The following is an 18,924-nucleotide window of genomic DNA, read 5'->3' on the forward strand; positions in this document are numbered from 1 at the left end:
CCATGTGATTAAGTCTCAATGAGTTCTGGGGTTTGATCATGTTTTGCTTGTGAGAGAGGTTTTAGTCAACGGGTCTGCAACATTTAGATCCGTATGTACTTCGCAATTCTCTATGTCATATTGTAAATGATGCTTCCACGCTCCACTTGAAGCTATTCCAAATGGTTGCTCCACTATACGTATCCGGTTTGCTACTCAGAGTCACTCGGATAGGTGTTAAAGCTTGCATCGACGTAACCCTTTACGCCAAACTCTTTGTCACCTCCATAATCGAGAAACATGTCCTTATTTACTCCAAGGACAATTTTGACCGCTGTCCAATGATCCATTCCTGGATCATTCTTGTACCCCTTGACTAACTCATGGCAAGGCACACTTCCGCTGCGGTACACAGCATGGCATACTATAGAGCCTACGTCTGAAGCATAGGGGACGACCTTCGTCCTTTCTCTCTATTCTGCCGTGGTCGAGTTTTAAGTCTTAACTTCGTACCTTACATCTCAGGCAAGAACTCCTTCTTTGACTGATCCATCTCGAACACCTTCAAGATCATGTGAAGGTATGTGCTCATTTGAAAGTATTATTAAGCATTTCTATCCTATAGATCTTGATGCTTATTGTTCAAGTAGCCTAATCCAGGTTTTCCATTGAAAAACACCTTTCAAACAAACCTATATGCTTTCTAGAAATTCTACATCATTTCTGATCAACAATATGTCAACAACATATACTCATCAGAAATTCTATAGTGCTCCCACTCACTTCTTTGGAAATACAAGTTTCTCACAAACTTCGTATAAACCCAAAATCTTTGATCATCTCATCAAATCGTACATTCCAACTCCGAGATGCTTACTCTAGTCCTAAGAAGGATTGCTGGAGCTTTGCATACTTATTAGCGTCTTTTAGGATTGACAAAACCTTCTGGTTGTATCACATACAACCTTTCCTCAAGTATAACGTCGAGGAAACAATGTTTTGACATCCTATCTGCAAGATTTCATAAATCATGCAGTAATTGCTAATATAATCCCATCAGATTCTTAGCATCGCTACGAGTGAGAAAGTCTCATCGTAGTCAACTCCTTGAACTTGTCGGAAAACATCTTAACGACAAATCGAGCTTTCTTAATGGTGATACTTACCATCATTGTCTGTCTTCTTCTAAAATCCATCTGTACCCAATAGCCTTACGACCATCAAGTAGTTCTTCCAAAGTCATGGATCCTTTCTCGGATTTTATGGCCTCGAGCCATTCGTCGGAATCCGGGCCCACCATCGCTTCTCCATAGCTCGTAGGTTCATTGTTGTCTAGCAACATGACCTCTAAGACAGGATTGCGTACCACTTTGAAGTAGTACACATCCTTGTTACCCTATGAGGTACGGTAGTGACTTGATCCGAAACTTCATGATCACTATCATAAGCTTCTACTTCAATTAGTGTAGGCGCCACGGGAACAACTTCCTGTGCCCGGCTACACACTAGTTGAAGTGACGGTTCAATAACCTCATCAAGTCTCCACCATCCTCCCACTCAATTCTTTCGAGAGAAACTTTTCATCGAGAAAGGACCTGTTTCTAGAAACAATTACTTTTGCTTCCGGATCTGAGATAGGAGGTATACCCAACCATTTTGGGTATCCTATGAAGATGTATTTATCAGTTTTGGGTTCGAGCTTATCATGATGAAAATTTTCACATAAGCGTCGCAGCCCCAAACTTTTAAGAAACGACAACTTAGGTTTCTCCAAACCACAGTTCAAATGGTGTCGTCTCAATGGAATTACATGGTGCCCTATTAAAGTGAGTGCGGTTGTCTCTAATGCCTAACCCATGAACGATAGTGATAATTCGATAAGAGACATCATGGTATGCACCATATCCAATAGGGTGCAACTGTGATGTTTGGACACACCATCACACTATGGTGTTCCAGGCGGTATTTATTGTGAAACAATTTCCACAATGTCTTAATTGCGTGCCAAAGCTCGTAACTCAGATACTCATCTCTATGATCATATCATAGACATTTTATCCTCTTGTCACAATGATCTTCAACTTCACTCTGAAATTACTTGAACCATTCAATAATTCAGACTTGTGTTTCATCAAGTAAATATACTCAGTATCTACTTAAATCATCTGTGAAGTAATAACATAACGATATTCACTACATGCCTCAACACTCATTGGACTGCACACATCAAAGTGTGTTACTTCCAACAAGTTGCTATCTTGTTCCATCTTACTGAAAACGAGGCTTTCCAGTCATCTTGCCTATGTGGTATGATTTGCATATCTCAAGTGATTCAAAATCAAGTGAGTCCAAACGATCCATCTGCATGGAGTTTCTTCATGCGTATACACCAATAGACATGGTTTGCATGTCTCAAACTTTTCAAAAACGAGTGAGTCCAAAGATCCATCAACATGGAGCTTCTTCATGCTTTTACACCAATATGACTTACATGGCAGTGCCACAATTAAGTGGTACTATCATTACTATCTTATATCTTTTGGCATGAAAATGTGTATCACTACGATCGAGATTCAATAAACCATTCCTTTTAGGTGCTAGACCATTGAAGGTATTATTCAAATAAACAGAGTAACCATTATTCTCCTTAAATGAATAACCGTATTGCGACAGACATAATCCAATCATGTCTATTCTCAACGCAAACACCAAATAACAATTATTTAGGTTTAACACCAATCTTGATGGTAGAGGGAGCGTGCGATGCTTGATCACATCAACCTTGGAAACACTTCCAACACATATCGTCAGCTCACCTTTAGCTAGTCTCCGTTTATTCCGTAGCTTTTATTTCGAGTTACTAACACTTAGCAACCGAACCGGTATCTAATACCCTGGTGCTACTAGGAGTACTAGTAAAGTACACATTAATATAATGTATATCCAATATACTTCTATCGACCTTGCCAGCCTTCTTATCTACCAAGTATCTAGGGTAATTCTGCTCCAGTGGCTGTTCCCCTTATTACAGAAGCCCTTAGTCTCGGGTTTGGGTTCAACCTTGGGTTTCTTCACTGGAGCAGCAACTGATTTGCGTTTTCCTGAAGTGTCCCTTCTTGCCCTTGCCCTTCTTGAATCTAGTGGTTTCACCAACCATCAACAATTGATGCTCCTTCTTGATTTCTACTTTCGCGGTGTCAAACATCGTGAATACCTCAAGGATCATCATATCTATCCCTGATTGTTATAGTTCATCATGAAGCTCTAGCAGCTTGGTGGCAATGACTTTGGAGAAACATCACTATCTCATCTAGAAGATCAACTCCCACTCGATTCAAGTGATTGTTGCACTCAGACAATCTGAGCACAAGCTCAATGATTGAGCTTTTCTCCCTTACTTTGCATGCTAAGAAAATCGTCGGAGGTCTTATACCTCTTGACGTGGGCACGAGCCTGAAATCCCAATTTCAGCCCTCGAAACATCTGATATGTTCTGCGACGTTTCAAAAAACGTCTTTGGTGCCTCAACTCTAAACCGTTTAACTGAACTATCACGTAGTTATCAAAACGTGTATGTCCGATGTTCGCAACATCCACAGACGAAGATTGGGGTTCAGCACACTAAGCGGTGCATTAAGGACATAAGCTTTCTACTGTCCGCATAATCGCTACTGTCAACTTTCAACTATATTTTCTCTAGGAACCACTACAAGAAATATGTTAACTTATGACCTTCTGTCAGTGACCCTGGAAGAATTGGTCATAGATTTATGACCATTTGAGACCAATTGGTCAAAAGCTGTTCGAGGGGCTCCAAACCCTAAACCATTGCGACCATTTTGGTCAGAAAGGTCATAATTTCCTTACATGAAATGGTCATAAAGCTAACAGTGCTAGTCCGCTGCCTTATTTCTAGTTGTTAACGACCAATATAGATGGTCATAGCCTTGTAAATTGTGGTGGGTTGCTATGACTAGGCGCCACCTCATCAGTTTTGCCTATGTGTCATGTCCATGTGGCAGTTTTTGCCCTAGGTTGTGAAGCAACCTATATTTCTTTCATTCCCAAAATTCCCAAAAAAATCTCATAAATTCTTTGGGTCATATCTTCGTCAAATATGTAAAAACCTTCCTTGCCTAGTTCAAAAATAATTAAAAAATATTCATTTTCCTATTCTGTTCAGAGTAACAGTTTGTGAAGGAAGTACCACTTTGGCATGTCCAAATAGTATCCATTTTCTACAATGCTTTCCTATGCCGAAATAACCATCCTCCACCAAATGCCATCTCAATCCATTCATTATTTTGAGCCGAGCTTCAACATTCGTATTTATGTCCAGTATGGTGGTTTGCAAAGCAAGTACCACCTAGGCTCCTCCTTTTGAGCTGAAAATTTGTGAAAACGGTCTTCTTAGTAACTGTTCATCCTCAACCAAAACTCACACCCATTAGCCATGTACATTTCCCGTACCGCTAATCAAACACTTGGCTACTAATTCATGTTTGAGCATCGATTGGTCTCCTCGTGAGAATCTTATGTTGTAATTTTCTTCCTAGCACCAACCCGGGGAGTGACCAACCCACTAGACATGCCTAGGCCGCCCAGAACACATGGCAACGCCACGGTCACGCAGTGACCACGCGGCGGGCATGCGAGTTTACGCGCTCTAGAGTTGGGGCCCTCGGCCACCGCCCAAACCTCGACGTATCGCCACAAAACCATGTATTTGTGATTAAATAGGAACTTATGTAACTAGAAATGATTTTTGGAAAAAATAAATAGCAAACTATGAGGCAGCTGCAGTTCAAATTTGACCCGCTTCCAACTGAATCGGCAGAAATTTGTCTTTTTCACGAGAGGTGGATCAAAATATTTTACACCAGACCATTTTGTCGATTGTGCATTAAATATGGCCTAGTATTTTATAAAAATGATTTGGTCCAATTTTTCAATAATTATTTGGTAGTTCCTTCACAAAAAAACCTACTTTCGGGCACTCGAAAAATGGAAAATGGTTTTTTCGTCCAACGAAAATGAAAACTTCCTTAGGCAACATTGTTTGCCATTCCAAGATGCACCCTTGTGCACAATATGAGATCATTTGAACAAACTATACCATGAATGTGGCCATAAGATTGATCATTTGGCTTGAAAGCCATTGATCTCCACACATGATAGCTCGTTTCTGAGAATACTTTTTTAAAATAATTGACGTATTACAAGTTTGTTATTTTTCCTAGGAACTTGGCCACATATGATGACACAATGCGAAGGTTTCCCAATTTTTTGATTTTTTTTGAATTTTTTATACCCGTTTCAAAATGCGGTCAAAACGGCGGGAATGACCGTTCCTAGCTAGTGGTTGAATCTTGGAATTTTATTGGTGTTTCTCTGATTAAATAGATACTTATGTACCTAGAAATGATTTTTGGAAAAAATAAATAGCAAACTATGAGGCAGCTGCAGTTCAAATTTGACCCGCTTCCAACTGAATCGGAGGAAATTTGTCTTTTTCACGAGAGGTTGATCAAAACTTTTTACACCCAACAATTTGGTCAATTGTGCATTAAATATGTCCTAGTATTTTATAAAAATGATTTGGTCCAATTTTGCAACAATTATTTGGTAGTTCCTTCACAAAAAAACCTCCTTTCGGGCACTCGAAAAATGAAAAATGGTTTTTTCGTCCAAAGAAAATGAAAACTTCCTTAGGAAACATTGTTTGCCATTCCAATATGCACCCTTGTGCACAATATGAGATCATTTGAACAAACTATGCCACGAATGTGGCCATAAGTTTGATCATTTGCCTTGAAAGCCATGAATCTTGAGAGATGATAGCTCATTTCTGAGAACACTTTTTTAAAATAATTGCCGTATTACAAGTTTGTTATTTTTCCTGGGAACTTGGCCACATATAATGACACAATGCGAAGGTTTCCCAATTTTTTGATTTTTTTGAATTTTTTATGCCTGTTTCAAAATGCGGTCAAAACGGCGGGAATGACCGTTCCTAGCAAGTTGTTGAATCTTGGAATTTTTTGGTGTTTCTCTGATTAAATAGATACTTATGTACCTAGAAAAGATTTTTGGAAAAAATAAATAGCAAACTATAAGGCAGCTGCAGTTCAAATTTGACCCGCTTCCAACTGAATCGGCGGAAATTTGTCTTTTTCACGAGAGGTGGATCGAAACTTTTTACACCCAACCATTTGGTCACTTGTGCATTAAATATGTCCTAGTATTTAAGAAAAATGATTTGGTCCAATTTTGCAACAATTATTTGGTAGTTCCTTCACAAAAAAACCTCCATTCGGGCACTCGGAAAATGAAAAATGGTTTTTTCGTCCAAAGAAAATGAAAACTTCCTTATGCAACATTGTTTGCCATTCTAATATGCACCCTTGTGCACAATATGAGATCATTTGAACAAACTATGCCATGAATGTGGCCATAAGATTGATCATTTGGCTTGAAAGCCATTGATCTCCACACGTGATAGCTCGTTTCTGATAACACTTTTTTAAAATAATTTCTGTATTACAAGTTTATTATTTTCCTGGGAACTTGGCCACATATCATGACACAATGCGAAGGTTTCCCAATTTTTTGATTTTTTTTGAATTTTTTATGCCCGTTTCAAAATGCGGTCAAAACGACGGGAATGACCGTTCCTAGCTAATGGTTGAATCTTGGAATTTTTTTGGTGTTTCTCTGATTAAATAGGTACTTATGTACCTAGAAATGATTTTTGGAAAAAATAAATAGCAAACTATGAGGCAGCTGCAGTTGAAAATTTACCCGCTTCCTGCTGAATCGGCGGAAATTTGTCTTTTTCACGAGAGGTGGCTCGAAACTTTTGACACCCGACCATTTGGTCAATTGTGCTTAAATATGTCCTAGTATTTTATAAAAATGATTTGATACAATTTTGAAACAAATATATGGTAGGTCCTTCAAAAAAAACTCATTTTGGGCACTCGGAAAATGGAAAATGTTTTTTTTGCCAAAAAACTCATTTCTCACGACACATTTTTAAAGATATTTATCTTATTTCATGTTTGTTATTTTTCCTAAAAACTTATCACACTTGGTGACACAATGAGAAGGTTTTCCATTTCCTTTTTGAATTTTCAGGTCATAAAAGAGTTGATATGATTTTAACACGCTATTTTTAGTCAACCACGACCAATTTAAATGGTCATAACGTGGTACTACTTTCTGATTGGTCCGTGGACATCTCACGCGGATTGTGCATCAGACACCGTCGGATACTCGGGGATCCAACGGTAGTCCTTAGCCCTTCCACACTAACCCCGAAACCCTAGCTCTGTGGTCATTTTCCATCCACCCCCCCCCCCCGCCTCCTTTCTTCCCCTCGCTCTCTTCTCCTCCATCGCGCCCTTCTCGATCCGACGGAGCTCCTCTCGATCCCGTCCCCTTCCTTCCCGCCGTCTTCTTTCTCGTGACGCCGCACCCTCCCCGCCAGCCCCTCGCTCCCTTCTCCACCTTATCACGCTCCCTCTCCTCCCCCAACTCCACAACCCACCCACCCACCCTTCCCCTAGATCTGATCGAGGCCGCCCCTCATTCCGTGATTCCCATCGCCGCCGATCTGGCAGCCACCTTGCTCCACCGGCGACCTGATTGCCCGTCTCCGGTCTCCCCTACCTCCCATGACACCCCCATCCTCTCGCGAACCCCATCTCTCTCTCCCCACGACTCCTCGCCTCCGCCACCTATGGCGGCCGATCCCGGCGACTTCCGGCGGCAATCTGCGGCTCCTAGCACACCACCGCGACCCCGTCCCTTCCGCTCCATCCTCCCCTCAGACCAGATCAGCCGCCCCCTTCGACCAGATCGTCCGCCCTCTTCTCCCCCTGCCCCGGCTATGCAGCAGATCGAGCGCGACAGTAGTGGCAGCAGAGCAGTCGCCGCCTCCACATCCTCCACCGCCTGCACGTCCGGCGTCCCCTGCCACCGCCACACTCGTTTGTCTTTGAAGCTATGTAAGCGGCGTGCAAGCGGCGGATCGCGCAGGGCCGCGAGCACACCGTGGCGCCATCCTCTCCGCCCCCCGCTCGCCAGCGGCAGCTCCGTGCACCATGGTACGTGCCTGGGCACCTCCCTCTCTCGTCGCTCCTCTTCCGTTTGGGGACCTCGCCGGTCGTCCTCTGGTCAACGCATGCACAGTGTTAAAATTGCAAATTGAAGCTGATTAATAGGGTTCAAAGATACAAGTTCGAGTATCCAATCTGAGGGGTTCTTGCGTGTGTGCAGGTGATATTGGAGGTGGTGGCAATATCATGTGCTTATTAGTTGCAAGCTATATTGGTTTGCTCTGCTGCCATGTTAATTCTTTGTTTCCCCTTTGTGTTAACCACCTTGTGCTGTTGTACAGAAACTTTATTGAGAAATTGTCAGTTAACACTTGGATCTGTAACCACCTTGTGCATTCTATGATCAGTATTCAGTTATTTTGTACTGCTTTCTTCAAGGTTCAGGGTCTAGGCATATGGCTCCTTCTTAATTAGTACACATGGAGCTTAAACCAATTGTATCTGGAATTCAGTTGTAAGAAAGTGTCTAATCTGAAACAAGGCATGGGTGGGAATTCATTTGGGCTAGAGTACACTGCAATATGTTTCTTGTATGCTTTAGCCACTGTTGTGTCGCTCCTTATGTTAGCCGTGTTATTCTTCTGACCTGGCCGTACAGACACCTATGGTGCATAGCTAGCTGGCTATAGCTTCATCCTGCTGGCCTTTTTTGGACATTGTGCCGTTGGTTCTCATTTCACCTCATTTTATTGGTATATACCTGTAGAATTGTTTCCATACCAAGGGCCATGTTATTGTTTGAATTTCAGTTTTGTTCTGGTAATACAGAAAGTGCTTTGTTGGTTACTCATTTTACCTTGTTTTATTGGTATATATTCCTGCAGGCGGAGTAGCGGGTGGGGGAGCAGAATCAGGTGATGGCCAGCAAGTCAAGGCCGTCACAACGGCCGGCATGCACCACAAGGAGGATGATGGCCTCTTCACCTACTCCGGCCCCATCCTCCCCGACTCCTGGTCGTGCCCCTGTGCTCGATAGCGCCCTCACTCTTCTACTTCTACTACCTACTGTTGCTGTTGTGCTGCTATTTACGATGGTAGTATGCTGCTGCTGATGTTGTTGATGCCATGCTTTTTGTCTTGTCATGCACTGAAATTAATTGAGAATACTTAGTATGCTACCCAGTGATCTTGATTTCCTATATGAGTAGTTACTGAATCCTGTTTCACTTGCTACTACTTGGCTGTGTGTTCGATTAATCAGAATACTACCAAAAAGACAATCCTATTTCTGAACCATTTACCTTTGATGTATATTATTTTGTTTTGTTTTTCTTTGATCCTGTGACTACTTATGCTATGTTACATGATCAATACTCTCATAGTTTATGTATTTTTGTTAAAGCATGGAGTAACTTCTATAGTTTTGTTAAAAATTATCTTGGTCTTAGGCTGATTTGAGTACTACCAAGGGAAGGATATTGAACTTTCCTTGAGGATGCAGAGCGTGTAGGAGAATTCTACTTTGACAACAAATTAACTTGTCTTGAATTACTTCTTTTACTGGATGTTCAGAATGTTCAATTAACTGATTTGCACCTGTTTATGTTTATTTTGTCAACTTCTTATGTTAACTTGTCTTGAATTACCCCTGTATAGTGTAGCAAGTCTGTACTCTTGAATCAAATCATTCCATGCTTAAATGATAAAAATGATAAAAATGTCACATTTAATAGGATTGTAAACCTGATGTGATTGGAGTAGTTTTTACTCGGTGCTGTTAGTTACTAGTATTCACTGATTTTGCCTCATTTTGCTTGTTTTACTCTTATTTATGCACACAGACTGCCTACAAGTTAATGTGCTGTTAGATTTGCCTTTATTTTGTTCCTAACAATTTTGTTTGATAACTTGCAGACGCTGTCCTTCATTCATGTTTCACCGTGAGCTCCAGGACGAAGAAGTTAGAGTTCTAGCTTATTGGAGCTAGTTATACTTAGATAGCTAGGTTTTTTTTCTGATTTTTTAGTTGTGTTAGCTGATGTGAACTAGTTCTGATGTGAACCATGTTTGACTGTAATGTGCCAAGTTTGGCTCTGTTTGATTATATTCATGACGTGAACTATGTTTTCATGATATTTTGTTGTGCTCTATTTGAAGCATTGTGTAAATATTTATTGGATCGCTCAAATATGAGGAATATAATCCTGACAACTGGGACCTACTTATTAGAACCTGACAATTGGGACCCATTATACTAGTGGATCCTTATCTTAAAAAAATAAAATCTGAAACTCTAGAGCCCAAAAGCCCACGTTGTAGCAAAATAAAAGACTGAATTGTTGGGCTTGGCCCATGTGGCTGACCAAAATTACCAGGAAAGCAAATAAAAAATAGGCTGATTTATTGGGTTTGGCCAAATAATAAATGGGCTGAATTAATGGGCTCGGCCCATCTAAAGCACCGAAATGGACCGGGCTGAATCTTGTGCCACATCAGCTTGCCATGCTGGATGCCTACGTGGCCTGGGGAGGTTGCTAGTGACCAAAACGCCACTGTAGGAATATTTTGGTCGTAAACGTCTTTGACCATTCCAGAAGAAAGGTCGCTATAGTCAGTTTACGATGGCCAGCTTTTGACCTTCTGTTTTTGGTCACAAAAAGGTCATAAATGGAAATTTGTGACCTTTCAGTGACCAATAGTGGTGGTCATAAGTTGACATATTTCTTGTAGTGAACATATCTAAACAGTGGAACTAAAGCGCGAGCTTACGACATAATTTGCAAAGATCTTTTGACTATGTTCAAGATAATTAAGTTCATCTCATGAACTCCCACTCAGATAGACATCCCTCTAGTCATCTAAGTGATTACATGATCCGAGTCAACTAGGCCGTGTCCGATCATCACGTGAGACGGACTAGTCATCATCGGTGAACATCTTCATGTTGATCGTATCTACTATACGACTCATGCTCGACCTTTCGGTCTCTTGTGTTCCGAGGCCATGTCTGTACATTCTAGGCTCGTCAAGTTAACCTAAGTGTTTCGCGTGTGTAAATCTGGCTTACACCCGTTGTATGTGAATGCAAGAATCTATCACACCCGATCATCACGTGGTGCTTCGAAACGACGAACTTTCGCAACGGTGCATAGTTAGGGGGAACACTTTCTTGAAATTTTAATGAGGGATCATCTTATTTACTACCGTCGTTCTAAGCAAATAAGATGCATAAACATGATAAACATCACATGCAATCAAATAGTGACATGATATGGCCAATATCATTTTGCTCCTTTTGATCTCCATCTTCGGGGCTCCATGATCATCATCGTCACCGGCATGACACCATGATCTCCATCATCATGATCTCCATCATCGTGTCTTCATGAAGTTGTCTCGCCAACTATTGCTTCTACTACTATGGCTACCGGTTAGCAATAAAGTAAAGTAATTAAATGGTGTTGTTCAATGACAGCAGGTCATACAATAAATTAAGACAACTCCTATGGCTCCTGCCGGTTGTCATACTCATCGACATGCAAGTCGTGATTCCTATTACAAGAACATGATCAATCTCATACATCACATATCATTCATCACATTCTTCTTGGCCATATCACATCACATAGCATACCCTGCAAAAATAAGTTAGACGTCCTCTAATTGTTGTTTGCATGTTTTACGTGGCTGCTATGGGTTTCTAGCAAGAACGTTTCTTACCTACGCAAAACCACAACGTGATATGCCAATTGCTATTTACCCTTCATAAGGACCCTTTTCATCGAATCCGTTTCGACTAAAGTGGGAGAGACTGGCACCCGCTAGCCACCTTATGCACCAAGTGCATGTTAGTCGGTGGAACCTGTCTCACGTAAGTGTACGTGTAAGGTCGGTCCGGGCCGCTTCATCCCACAATATCGTCGAAAAAAGATTGGACTAGTAACGGTAAGCATATTGAACAAAATCAACGCCCACAACTACTTTGTGTTCTACTCGTGCAAAGAATCTATGCAATAGACCTAGCTCATGATGCCACTGTTGGGGAACGTAGCAGAAATTCAAAATTTTCCTACGTGTCACCAAGACCTATCTATGGAGAAACCAGCAACGAGGGGAAGGAGAGTGCATCTACATACCCTTATAGATCGCTAAGCGGAAGCGTTCAAGAGAACTGGGTTGAAGGAGTCGTACTCGTCGTGATCCAAATCACCGGAGATCCTAGTGCCGAACGGACGGCACCTCCGCGTTCAACACACGTACAGCCCGGTGACGTCTCCCATGCCTTGATCCAGCAAGGAGAGAGGGAGAGGTTGAGGAAGACTCCATCCTGCAGCAGCACAACGGCATGGTGGTGGTGGAGGAGCATGGCAATCCTACAGGGCTTCGCCAAGCACCGCGGGAGAGGAGAAGGGAGAGAGGTAGGGCTGTGCCAAGAGTGAGAGAAACTCATGTGTTGGGCAGCCCCTAGACCTCAACTATTTATAGGGGAAGGGGAGGGGGCTGCGCCCCCTCTAGGGTTCCCTCCCCAGGGGTGGCGGCAGCCCCCAGATGCCATCTGGGTGGCGGCCAGAAGGGGAGAGAGGGGAGGCGCACCTGGGGTGGGCCTTAGGGCCCATCTGCCCTAGGGTTTGCCCCCCTCCCACTCTTCCCTACGCCTTGGGCCTTGGGGGGCGCACCAGCGCACCTGGGGATGGTCCCCTCCCACACTTGGCCCATGCTGCCCTCCGGGGATGGTGGCCCCACTTGGTGGACCCCCGGGACCCTCTCGGTGGTCTCGGTACGTTACCGATAAAACCCGAAACTTTTCCGGTGACCAAAACAGGACTTCCCATATATAAATCTTTACCTCCGGACCATTCCGTAACTCCTTGTGACGTCCAGGATCTCATCCGGGACTCCGAACAACATTCGGTAACCACATAAAAACTTCCTTTATAACCCTAGCATCATAGAACCTTAAGTGTGTAGACCCTACGGGTTCGGGAACCATGCAGACATGACCGAGACGTTCTCCGGTCAATAACCAACAGCGGGATCTGGATACCCATGTTGGCTCCCACATGTTCCACGATGATCTCATCGGATGAACCACGATGTCAAGGACTCAATCGATCCTGTATACAATTCCCTTTGTCTAGCGGTATTATACTTTCCCAAGATTCGATCGTCGGTATATCGATACCTTGTTCAATCTCGTTACCGGCAAGTCTCTTTACTCATTCCGTAACACATCATCCCTTGGTCACATTGTGCACATTATGATGATTTCCTACCGAGTGGTCCCAGAGATACCTCTCCGTTTACACGGAGTGACAAATCCCAGTCTTAATTCGTGCCAACCCAATAGACACTTTCGGTGATACCTGTAGTGCACCTTTATAGTCACCCAGTTATGTTCTGATGTTTGGTACACCTAAAGCATTCCTACGGTATCCGGGAGTTGCACAATCTCATCGTCTAAGGAAATGATACTTGACATTAGAAAAGCTTTTAGCATACGAACTACGATCTTTGTGCTAGGCTTAGGATTGGGTCTTGTCCATCACATCATTCTCCTAATAATGTGATCCCGTTATCAACGACATCCAATGTCCATGGTCAGGAAACCGTAACCATCTATTGATCAACGAGCTAGTCAACTAGAGGCTTACTAGGGACATGGTATTGTCTATGTATCCACACATGTATCTGAGTTTCCTTTCAATACAATTATAGCATGGATAATAAACGATTATCATGAACAAGGAAATATAATAATAATAACTTAATTTATTATTGCCTCTAGGGCATATTTCCAACAATATTAACCATCGTGTGTGTATCGTCCAAAGTTTGTCGTGTGCATATCACTTCTCCTAAAGCTAATAGTAGCATAACACGCTCACATAGCTAGCACATACCTTTGTCTATCTCCCTCTCCCTCTCTCTTCTCCTAAAGCTAATAGTAGCAGTACACGCTCACATAGCTAGCCCCAAATTACAGCAAACCGCGGACCTCCGGCCATTCACGGGGATGGGGGAGGGGGGAGGGGCCGTTTGTCTCACCTTGCCGCTGAAGTGGTGGGGGTTGCGGAAGACGGCGAAGTGGTAGACGATGTAGACCACAGGCTGCACCACCGTGACCCGACCTCGTGGTGGTGCTTCTTGCCGGTGATGTAGACCACAGGCTGCACCACCGTGGCCGTGTCTAGGCCGTCGGGGAGCCTTCTCGAAACATCAACTAGGAGGAGATCAGGCCAGGGAAGCAACAAATGGAAGAAGTAGAGGAGGAAAGGGTTCGGACCAGCGTACCGGAGCTTCTGTCGTTGCAGATCGAGGCACCCCGCTTTGGATCCACCTTCGAACTCGCCGGAGACCAGCAACGCCGCGGATCCGAATGGAACGCGGCCGGATCCAGCACCCGCGCCTGGGCGATGAAGCTCGATGCGTGCGTCCCCATCAGCCGCACACGGCTCGCCGAAGACTGGTGCAGTGGTTGCCGGGCGGAGTCGTGGTGGTTGCGGTCTCGGCGACGTGTGCGGCGATGCGGCGGGGGAGGTGAGAGGGCGAGAGGTGGCGACCGAGTGGAGAGGAGAGGAGAGGAGAGGGCCTGATGCGGCGGTCGCCGGGCAGAGTCGCGCGGCCGCCAGCTCATGGACGCACGCGGCGACGCGGCGGCGGAGGGAAAGTAGGAGATGAAGTGAGTGGAGGGAAGAGGAGCGAGTGGATTGGATAAGAGATGCGGCGGGTAGGTGGAGAGGCGACCGTGTCGGGGAGGTGGGCTGTCGCCCGGGAGAGGTGGAAAGGCCACCGCGACGGGGGAGCTGGGCCGTCGCGCGGCGGGGGGGTGGGGCACGCACAGGGTTCGTCCCGACAGGGCCGGCCCAATTGTTTTTCTCTTTTATTTATTTTTCTTTCTTTTCTACTTTTTTTCCTTTATTTCTCTTTTGAAAATCTAAACAAAAAAATGTTGTATTTCAAAATCAATTTTTGAAGACACAATTTTTTTAAAAAAAGAGAGAACAAATATGAAAAAGCGAATAATTTTTTCAAACACGAACATTTTTTGAATTTTGAGAACAAATTTTAAAACAAATAATAATTTTGACAAATTATGAACAAATTTGGGACCATGAACAGTTTTTGAATCTTAAGAATATATTTTTTTAAATGAGAAGCATTTTTTAAAAAACCGAACAATTTTGGAAGCGTGAACAGTTCTTTACAAGCACAAACATTTTTTGAATATTGAGAACAAACTTTGAAAATTATAACCTTTTTAAAAAATCCTGAACAAATTCATAAACATGAACAATTTTTGAAAATATGAACATTGTATGAAACTTGAGAACAAATTTTGAAAAACAAGAACTTTTTTTGAAAATCTAGTACAAATTTTCTCTTAGCCAGAACATTTTTTGGGAAATCCACAAAAAAATTCTAAAAAGCAAAAACATTTTTCGAATTTGATGAACAAATTTTGAAAATACCTGACATTTTTTGAAAATATATATCATTTTTCTTAAAAAAGAAAAAACATTTTCCTAATTTGAAGAACATATTTTGAAATTTCAAAAAATATTCTGGAAATCAAGAGCATTTTTGTAAAAAGAAAAAATATTTTCCAAATATCAAGAACTTTTTTTGAAAATCTTGAACATTTTTATATAATTCAAAACATTTATTAAACAAAAACAGAAAAAGAAAGAAACAGAAAAGATTAAACAGAAAAAGAAAGAAACATTTTTTAGAAGAAGGTTTATTTGCATGTTTTTTTTGTTGGACATTTTTCCATAGCCTACATTAATAATTTAAATAATTATCAGATTTCTACATAATTATATATGAAAATTGTAGTTTGTTGTTTTTGCTGAATTTTCATGGGGTAGGACATTTACTTAAACAACATATATTTCTAATAATATCAAATTGGTTTTATTTTTTGCATATAAATAAGTTGTGTTAGAATCATTTTTATTTTTATTATATATTATCTATAATAATATGATACAGTAGGAAATATCATTTATATTTCATCATATATATTTCATCATGATATACTTGTTATTAATGATGGGATGAATTCTTTTTTGTAATTATTTTTATACCTCACAAAATCATATTAACCAAAAAAATTGTAATTATTGATTTGTAATTAAAAAAATTGTATATATATATATATATATATATACAAACATGGTTCATAAAAATAAATATTTTTATGCTTGTTACATATACTAAGGTTATAACAAAAAAATCATAGAAAAAACAAATATACTTTGTTAATGTTGGTCTGTTTGTTTTAGTTTTAGTTTGTCAATTTTCCATAGCCTATCAATTAATTTAAAATAGTTTAAGCAATTTCAGATGCCTACTTACTTATATGAACATTATAGTTTGTTGTTTTCCCTGAATTGTTCTGTTTGTAAAATGATTTAAGCAGCATATTTTTCAAATATAATCAAATGCTTTTCTTATTAGTAGAGAAAACAGTTGTGTTAGTTTCACATTCAGTTCTATTATATATTATATATAATTTTATGATGCTGTAAAAAATATTAAATATATTTCAGAATAGATATAAATTAATGGGTTCCGACATACGCACTGATGCAACGATGACAGACCGCACCGAAACACCGCGAGAAGAGGTGCATATAGCTAACCTTACTCTGTATCTATATTATATATGATAATATGAATGGTCTATTTATATTTTTGTTTTTTCAGAATATAGGATACATGGATATGGACTTTGGAGATGCACGGAAAAAATTCATTGAGGGTTCAGATGCAATGTCGCTGAAAGGGGCCGGAAATTCACAACATAATCATGTCGAAGAGGTATATATCATAATAAACCAAAAAAAGATGCTAATTTACATGTTATCCCACAAGGTATTTTTAAATATTATTATCAACCTTATTTTTGTGATATTGCCTTTTGTATTCAACTAATTTGGTTGTTTTTGTTTACTAAGTTGGCTCACTTTTTTATGAATTTCATAGACTATGTTTGTACCCCTAGAGATATTACAGTCATCGAATCAATCAAGTCTACCCACAAGAATACCCAGTTCGTGGACATTGGAGATGCCTTGTTAGCAACCAACGATTTGGAATGCCTTATAAAAAATGATATGTTCTTACATGACGGTGTAAGACCAATTGCACAAACTTTGTAATTAATTGATTATAAAATATCATAAATTATACATATAATCTAAATATTGTTTGCAGGTGATAAATGCTTACATATATTGCATGTTTGCTCACGAGCATCTACAAGATAGGGCGGGTGAAAAGGTACAATTATTAGCACGTTTGTATCTGACCAGATAAAAGAAGACGGATAAAGAGACATAGATCCATCAAAATATCGTCGCATCGTGCGTCGTGTTAATACTTATCTACAACAAGATATGGTTAGTTTTTGTCTTGTTATCCATGCATATAATTGTGGATTGTTTTTATTTAGTTCATATGTTTAATAATTTATTAAAACCTATATCTAATTGTGATTGTGACTTGTATGATATTTACACCAGTTATTCATTCCAATTAACATGCCGGGCTACCATTGGTATCTAGCAGTTGCCAGCGCCAAAAAACAAGAGATCCAAGTATTGGACTCAATTGGTGAGAATGTCAAACGCAATGACCTTGCTACTACGGTAACTATCTATTTTTTACTCATCTTAACATTTGTTTTGTTTAACTTCATCCCTAACATTTCTCATATATATATATATATATATATATATATATATATATATATATATATATATATATATATATATATATATATATATATATATATATATATATATATATATATATAAAGTTACTAGGGCTCGAGAAATAGCTGAAACTTGCAGAGCATAGTCCGAAGTTTATCAGAGGTCATAAGTGGCCTGATCTCAATGTTACAAAATGGACGGTTGTAGAGCAAATTCAGGAGGCAATACAAACTGATGGGTAAGCACTTGTTACAATGGTTTGTTTTTTGATTCATCTGTGTGATATTCTAAAGCATTATTTTATAATATTATAGCGTATCATGTGGATTGTTCATGCTAAATTATATGGAATACTGGACATCACATGGACTGTCAGACCAATTCACCCAGGTATTTCAGTTTTATACATTATCTCGTAATTTTATCTCAAAATATTTTATAAATTGTTTTTATATATTTTTTGTAGGAGGATATGAAACATTTTCGACAAAAAATAGCAGTTATTTTGCTCGATTCAGAGCTTAATAAGCTAAAAGGATGTCCCATGTACGATCAACCTGTCAACGAAGAACCTTTAACTAATTCTGATCTCGAGATCCTGGATAGTCCATCTGACATAGTCGAAGACAAACCTCCTGCCCCAATCACTATCATTCCCACGGACCAACGTGAAATACTTGCCGGCCTCTGCAACTACATCATGTCGATCGATGATGTCGGGTGTTTGGAGTAAGTATCATGTATCAATATTTAATGTGTGGATGTATATTATTGTTCTTCTGACCATCCAAATTACAGGAAGGTATGGGTCCAAAGCTCGACACATGATCCAATGAGCTTAAGTCTTAAGAAACTTCAGTGCATACTTAACATGGAGCAGCCTATGGACAATGATTGATTCAACACCGCCGTGCGTATGCTGGCATGTGACGAGGGAGTATTGTTCACAAATCCTCCTATACACTACATGGATCTACCATTTTGTGTAAGTTATCGTAACTCTTCATTCTATGTGCCATTAGTATCAACATGTTGAAACAATATTTCTTCTTTTACTTAGTCCATCCTGCTAGAGTCAACACGAGGTCAGAAGTTTTATGAGAAGGAAACTATCCAGATGTTGGCAACATTATTTGATAGCTGGCCTGGGATGGAGAACGACATCT

This window comes from Triticum aestivum, chromosome 2B (assembly GCF_018294505.1).
Source record: "Triticum aestivum cultivar Chinese Spring chromosome 2B, IWGSC CS RefSeq v2.1, whole genome shotgun sequence".
Classification (NCBI taxonomy): Eukaryota; Viridiplantae; Streptophyta; class Magnoliopsida; order Poales; family Poaceae; genus Triticum; species Triticum aestivum.